This window comes from Diceros bicornis, chromosome 11 (assembly GCF_020826845.1).
Source record: "Diceros bicornis minor isolate mBicDic1 chromosome 11, mDicBic1.mat.cur, whole genome shotgun sequence".
Taxonomy (NCBI): Eukaryota; Metazoa; Chordata; class Mammalia; order Perissodactyla; family Rhinocerotidae; genus Diceros; species Diceros bicornis.
The window spans coordinates 63,937,361-63,945,626 of NC_080750.1; positions in this window are offsets into that span (position 1 = coordinate 63,937,361).

Consider the following 8,266-nt stretch of genomic DNA (forward strand, 5'->3'; position numbering starts at 1 on the left):
GCTGTGGGTTTGTCATATACAGCCTTTATTATGTTGAGGTATGCTTTTTCTATACCTAATGTATTGAGGGTTTTTATCATGAAGAGATGTTGTATCTTGTCAAATGCTTTTTTTACCACTATGGAGATGATCATATGATTTTTATCTTTCATTCTATTAATGCAGTATCACATTGATTTGCATATGTTGAACCATCCTTGCATTCCAGGGATGAATCCCACTTGGTTGGTGAACAATTCTTTTAATGAATTCTTGAATTTGGTTTGCTAATATTTTGTTGAGAATTTTTGCCTCTATATTCATCAGGGATATTGGTCTATAGTTTTCTTTTCTTGAATTGTCCTTATCTGGCTTTGTATCAGAGTAATGCTGGCCTTGTAGAATGAGTTTGGAAGTGTTTCCTCCTCTTCAATTTTTTGAAAGAGTTTGGAAAGGATTGGCATTAATTCTTCTTTAAATATTTTCTAGAATTCACTAGTGAAGCTATCTAGTCCTAGGGTTTTCTGTATTGGGAGGTTTTTGATTACCGATTCAATCACCTTACTCATTATCGGTCTGTTTAGACTTTCTATTTCTTCCTGGTCTATTCTTGGTAGGTTGTATGAGTCTAGGAAGCTACCCATTTCTTCTAGGTTATCTAATTTGTTGGTGTATAATTGTTCATAGTAGTCTCTTATGATCCTATGTATTTCTGTTTTATCAATTGTAATTTCCCCTCTTTAGTTTCTGATTATATTTAAGTCTTCTCTCTCTCTCTCTCTTTTTTTTAGTTAGTCTAAGGTCTAACTAAAAGTTTGTCAATTTTAGTTTAGCCTAACTAAAGTTTTGTTAATTTTGTTTATCTTTTCAATAAACCACCTCTTAGTTTTGTTGATCTTTCCTATTGATTTTCTGTCTCTATTTCATTTATTTCTGCTCTGATCTTTATTATTTCCTTCCTTCTGCTAACTTTGGGCTGAATTTGTTCTTTTTGTTCTAGTTCCTTGAGGTGTAGAGTTGGGCTGTCTTCTGCGATCTTTCTAATTTCTTAATATATGCATTTATCCCTATAAAGTTCCCTCTCTGAACTGCTTTTACAGTGTCCCATAGGTTTTGGTATATTGTGTTTTTCATTGTTTTGAAATATTATTTGATTTCCCTTTTGATGTCTTCTTTGGCCTATTGTTTGTTCAGTGTATGTTGTTTGGTTTCCACATATTTGTAGATTTTTCCAGCTTTTCTCACGTTGTTGATTGCTAATTTTATACCATTGTGGTCAGAAAAGATGCTTGGTATGACTTTAACTTTCTTAAATTTTCTAAGACTTGTTTTGTGACCTATCTTATGATCCATCCTTGAGACTATTCCATGTGCATTTCAGAAGAATGTGTATTCTGCTGCTGTTGGGTGGAATTTCTATAGATGTTGGTTAGGTCCATTTGGTCTGATGTATGAGTCAAGTCCATCATTTCATTGTTAATTTCCTGTCTGGATGGTCTATCCATTGTTGAAAGTGGGATATTGAAGTCCATTACTATTATAGTATCATTGTCTATTCCTCCCTTCATATCTGTTAATATTTGCTTAATACATTTAGGTGCTCCAATGTTGGGTGCATATTTATTTACAATTGTGATATCTTCTTGATGGATTGATCCCTTTATCATTATATAATGATCTTCCTTGTCTCATGTTACTATTTTTGGCTTAAGGTCTATTTTGTCTGATATAAGTATAGCTATTCCCACTTTCCTTTGGCTTCCACTTGCATAGGATATCTTTTTCCATCCCTTCACTTTGAGTCTACATTCATCCTTAAGACTGAAATGGGTCTCTCATAGGCAGTATATAGTTGGGTCACGTTTTTTTTTATCCATCAAGCCACTCTGTGACTTTTGGTTGATGAATTTAATCCATTTACACTTAGAGTAATTATTGATATGTAAGGACTTACTAATGCTGTCTTATTAATTGCTTTCTGGTTGTTTTGTATTTGCATTGTTTCTTTTCATCTCTGTTTCTGCCTACCTTTGTAAATTGGTTATTTTCCATGGTGGTGTGCTCTGTTTCCCGTTTTTTTGTCTTTTTTGGATTTACTCTAGGTTTTTGTTTTGTGGTTACCATGGGGCTTACATAAAACATCTTGTAGATAAAATAGTCCATTTCAGGCTGATAGCAACTTATCTTTGATTGCCTATAAAGGCTCCCCCATTTTACTCCTGCCTTTTATATTATAGCTGTCACACTTTACCTTATCTTATGTTGTGTGTTCATTAATAATTTATAGTAGCTATAGTTATTTTTACTACTCTTTTCCTTTAATATTTATACTACAGTTGAGTAGTTAATCCACCATCTTAATATACAGTTATAGTTTTCTAAGTCTGACTGTAAATTTTTAACCTTTTACCAGTGTAGTGTATCTTTTCGTATGTTTTCATGCCACTGATTAGCATCTTTTCATTTCAGCTTGAAGAAGTCCTTTCAACATTTCTCACAAGGCAGATCTAGTAAGCTCCTTCCACTTTTGTTTCTCTGGGAAAGCCTTTATTTCTCCTTTGTATCTGAAAAGTATTCATAAAGTATTCTTGGCTAGCAATTTTTATCTTTGAACATTTTGAATATGTCATACCACTCTCTCCTGGCCTGTAGAGTTTCTGTTGAGAAATCTGTTGATACTCTAATGGGGGTTCCTCTATAGGTTACATTCTTTTTTTCCCAGGCTGCCTTGAAAATTCTTTCTCTATCATTGATGTTTAACAGTTTCATTGTACTGTGTCTTGGAGAAGGTATTTTTGCATTGAGATAATGGGGTGATCATTTATCTTTCTGAAATTTTATGTCCAAGTTCTTCCTCAGGTTTGGGAAGTTCTCAGCTATTATTTCTTTAAATGAACTCTCCACCCCCTTCTCCCTCTCTTCTCCTTCTGGAATTCAGATTATTCTAATATTTGTCTTTTTGATTGAACCTCATAGCTCACATAGGCTTTGTTTGCTCTTTTTAAAATTTGTTCCTTCTTCTCTTCTGTGTTATTTCAAAATTCCTATCCTCCATTTCACTTATTCTATCTTCCATCTGATCTGCCCTGCTACACATGCTCTCTATTGCATTCTTTGTCTCATTTGTTGAATTCTTCAGCTCCAAAATTTCTGTTTGGTTCTTTTTTAAGGAAAAAAATTCAATAATTTCAATGTCTTTGGTAAAGAACTCATTTTGGGGGCCAGCCCCATGGTGTAGTGGTTAAGTTTGGCTCACTCTTCTTCAGTGGTCTGGGTTCATGGATTTGGATCCCGGGCATGGACCTACACCCCTCGGCAGCCATGCTGTGGTGGCAACCCACATATAAAGTAGAGAAAGATTGGCACAGACGTTATCTCAGGGCAAATATTCCTGAGAAGGGAGGGAGGGAGGGAGGGAAAGAAGGAGGGAGGGGAAGGAAGGAAGGAAGGGAGGGAGGGAGGGAGGGAGGAAAGGAAAGGAAGGATCTTTAACTCTTTGCTCATTGCTTTCAGCAGATGGGGTGTTATGTTCTACGGTGTTGTTATTAACTGGGTTTTTCTTCTGTCTGTTATGAAGATGTACCTGCTCCACTCTTCTTGCTCCCTCTTGTGACTGAATTTTTAAGCTTTTATGTCTTGGCTATTGAAAACCTCTCTTTTGTTTTCCAGAAGGTGGTGCTATAGCTCAAGTTTGTGGTTTCTCCCTTGCCCATCCACTGTGGCCTGTTTTCTGAGTAGGCTCCCTATCTACTGGAGCTCACTCTGACAGACACTCTTAGGAGCTTGCACAAAGAGCCTCCAGCAGAATGAGGGAAGGTATGAGTTTAGCACTCAGTACATGGGAGTGCTTGTGGACCAAGTAGGGAGATCCCTGGGGGTGGTACTCCCAGATGTTCATGGACTTCCTGCTGAGCACAATCCCAGTGTGAAATTTTTATCTGCCTCTTTCCCAATATTCTCCCTTCCCTCAATCATAGAGCTCCCACCTTAGTATTCCAGGTGCTGGTGGAGAGAAATGGGTTTCTCCAGCCATGTCCCACCCAGCTGGGTAGCCAGGCACTCACTCATTGCTTTCCTTTTCCCTGTAGGAGAGGTTACCTCCACCAGATAAATCAGCCCCATTCAGTGTTTCCTTGGAGGAAGGGCAGTGCCAGAAAAGTTTCTCATATCACCTCCACTGTGACCTAACTTGTATTTTTCTTTTCTTCTTTTTCTCCAAAGCTGTGCTTGAGTCTTCCTTTGGGAAGGCTAGACTTCTGCAAGTTGTCTGTCATGTGTGAGTGACTGCCCAGGTCAGCACTCACCTGATTTTTGCCCAACAGTGGCAAGAGGGGTCTAGGCAGTTTTGCTGGCTCTACTGGCTCTGCAGCATGAATGGAGGTGTGTCTGTCTCCTACTGGATACACTGGTAGGCAAGACTCCTCTTGGGTCCCTTAATGTAAGGTGCTAGGTCCCAAATTGTCCATGAAGGTACTTATCTTTGTGTACGGATGTCCAATTCATTGATTAAAAAGGAGGAATGTCTTATGCTGACATGTTGCTGACATCACCTCTATGATATCAATTTTAGTCGATTAATATATTCTCTAGTTTCTATTTTCATTTCACCTTGATCTTTGAATTATGTAGAACTGCATTGTTTAATTTCCAAGCAGAGGAAGTGTTTTTCCAGTTTTCATTTTATTATTAATTTCTACCTTAATTTCATTGTGGTCAGATAACATACTCTGCGTGATTTCAGTCATCTGATATTTGTTTATGTTTTTTTTATGGTCCTGTACATGGTCAATTTTGATAAATGTTTTGTGTCTTTGTTGAGTGTGACTGTATATCAATTAAATCAAGTCTGTTAACTGTATTGTTTGGCTCTTCTTCAAGCTTATTGTTCTTTTTAATCTCATTGTTCTATCAGCTATTTAGAGAGGTGTATTACAGGCTCTCACTACGATTTTGGAATTGTCTATCTATCTTTTCAGTTCTGAAATTTTTGTTTTATATATTTTGAAGCTATGTTATTAAGAGCATACAGATTTAGTATTGAGATATCTTCCTATTAGATAGCCCCTTTATTATCATGAAATGAAACTATTTCTAGTAATGCTTCTTGACTTCTTAAAGGATTCTTTGTCTAATATTGTATAGTTTTTTCAGTTAGTATTCACATTGTATATATATTTTCAATCCTTTACTTTCTACCTTTTTGTGGTATTATATTTTAAATGTGACTCTTGTGATAAGGATAAAGTTGGGTTTCTTTTTTATCCAGTCTGACAGTCCTCTACTAATTATATCAGTAATTATTGATATAGAATGGTTTATATATACAAATTTACATTGGTTTTCAATTTGACCCACATATTTTGTGTTCTTTTTTTTTTTCTTTCTTGCCGCCTTTTAGAGTAGTCAAATAATTTTTATTAATCCATATTTTCCATCTATTAGATTGTTAGTTATACTTTATTTTATAATATTTTAGAGACTAAAACAATCATCTCTAACTTATTTCAGCCTGATAAAATGCATTACCTTACGACTTCCCTGATACTGGTAAAAGCTTAGAATCTTTGACTTCTATTTACCAACCCCCACTTTTCATGTTATTATTGTTATGCATTTTAGTTCTATATATATTTTAAATTCCAAAAGACATTATAGTGTTGCTTTGTGCAATATATATTCATTTATATTTAACCACATATTTACTCTTTCTGGATTTTTTTCTTTCCATCTTGTATTTTATATTTCTATCCAGGATCATTCTCATTCTACCAGAAGAACTCCCTCTCATTATTCTTTTCATGTAGGCCTTTTGGCAACAAATTCTCTGTTTTCATTTGCTTCAAAACATTTTCATTTCACTATCATTTTTAAAGGAATTTTACTGGGCTGGGATTCTAGATTGTCTCTTATTTTTCTTCCATTGCTTTAAAGATGTCATTACATTATCTTCTGGCTTCCATCATTTCTGTTAAGAAGTCAGTTGTCATTTTTATTGTTGTTCTCTGGAAGGTAATGTGTCCTTTTTTCCTTCTGGCCGCTTCAAAGATTTTCTCTGTCTTTGATTTTCAGCAGTTTTACTATGATATGCCTAGTTGTGGTTTTCTTTGTGTTTCTCTTGCTTGAGGTTCTCTGAACTCTTTGAATATGGGAATAGATTTTTGTAAGTTTTGAAAAATGTTCATTCAGTACTTTTTGAGTATTGATTTAGTCTCATTTCCTTTTCTTTTCCCCTCCTTATGAAATGATAATTATACACATGATGGACATTATGAATGTGCCCCACATCTCTCATGCTGTGCATGTTTCCTTTATTTGTTTCTTGGCACTTGATTTGTCTTCCAGTTAACTAATTCTGTATTCTGCTATGTCTAATCTGCTATTGAAACCACCCATTTCATTATTAATTTCAGATATTGTATTTTTCAAGTTCTACAAGATCCCTTGACTCTTTATAATTTACAGTTCTTTCTTGAAGTTCCGACCCTTTCATTCATTCTGTGCACCTTGCCTCCATTTTATTTAACATATTAATTATGGTTCATCGAAAGCCCCCTGGTGGCTACCTCCAGTGTCTGAAGCCTATGTAATTCTGTCTCTATTCACGTCTTAAAGTCTACTTTGATATTAGTATAGCTTCACCAGCCATATTCTGGTTAGTGTTTACATAGTTTCTTTCCTATTATTTTACTTTTAACCTTTCTGTGTTCTTATATTTAAGATATGTAAGTAGTATAGTTGGCTTTCTTTTTAAATCCACACTGGCAATGTTAATGTCTACATTTGGGAGTTATATTTTCTTGCTTCTTTGTATGGTTAGTAATTTTGAAATTTTTAATTTTAATTAAATTTAACCAACTCAAATACTCATTGTACATTTTGAAAAAGAAAAGAAAAAGAACATACTGTTGTCTTCCACAAGAGAGGATTCCCCTCTCCTCTGTTGGGCTTTCCTATTCTGTGATTTTAAAAAATTCATCCAGGTTTTTCTGTTCTATGCTGGAGCCCTGGTCTACCATAACTTACAATCTACTACCTAGGAGTGAAAATTGAGAGACTATTTTTTTTTAATACTACTAGAAAGGAAATTCCCCTGCCCTCAGGTCCATACTATCCATCAGGATTTTGCTTGAACACTGCTGATGGTAATCTTCAGGTAATATAATGATGGTATAGTCAGGTAATATAATATTTTTCTTTCAAATATTAGTCATAAGCATGTCATAGCTATTCTATTAAAGGACATCTTGAGGAAAAGGAAAAATTTGAACCTAGATTCTTGACAGAGGTTATCAAGTAAGGAGAGAGGTACTCAGGGGTAACGCAGGTTTTAAATGAATTATCAAAAGGTGGAGTGAAGTAGGAATTGCAGGGCTGCAGTTTGACACCAGACTCTGCTCTTCACTGGGTCACAACGGAAAAGGCACTTATTTCTCTCAATCTCAGTTTCCTGGAATTTGAAATAAGGTTTGTTTGACTCTAAAACATATACTCTACTCACTACACCAATGCTGTCACCATCACACATAGAGGAGCCCTGCCTTACATCTTGTCTGTCTGTTTAAAACAGGCCTCGATGCAATGGAAGTCCTAGAAGAGAAGCGTGGTTTTCTGGCTGCCATGAAAAATGGATAATTGTCCTCTGAAATTATTTCATCAGTGCTGGAATGGAATGAAAATGAGAGGACTCAGGATTAGGGAGAGGCAAAAAGGCTGAGGACAGTCAAGATCTACCTTACTCTCTCCTCCCAGACATGAAGGCTGAAAATCTGCAAGTCGCGAGTCCTGGAGCTGGACAGAGGATTCCCCAAGCCCCCATGGTTCTGGGGAGCAGGACTATACTAAGATGCCAGGGAGATCAGGCCAGGGGACAGGAGTGGGTGTGAGGACGAGGCGCGACATAGCCTGAGGGCCTGTGTCAATTCATCAGCACTCTCTTGACCTAGTTGAGGGACTGTCAGTCTGGTGGCATCTGCTGCAAGAGAAAGAAAGCTAACACATAAACACAAATTGAGGGAGGAGAGCAGAGCTATTTGGGACAAGAGACAGATTAAGAAACAGAAAGTTCTCCCTATGGATTTTAGGCTGCTTCTTTTTTTCCACTTTTGTATTTGAGCTATGCCCTGATTCTTTCTTGTTACCAGCCAGCTAGGGTATTTGAGCACAAGATAACAGAGATTCGACTCTGGTTTCACTAATTCCTTCTGGGACAGAGGGAGCAAGGTGAGTCCTGGGCTTGTGCCTTCATGCAGGAACTGATTAGATTCTGATTCCATTCAGAGTGAAGAAC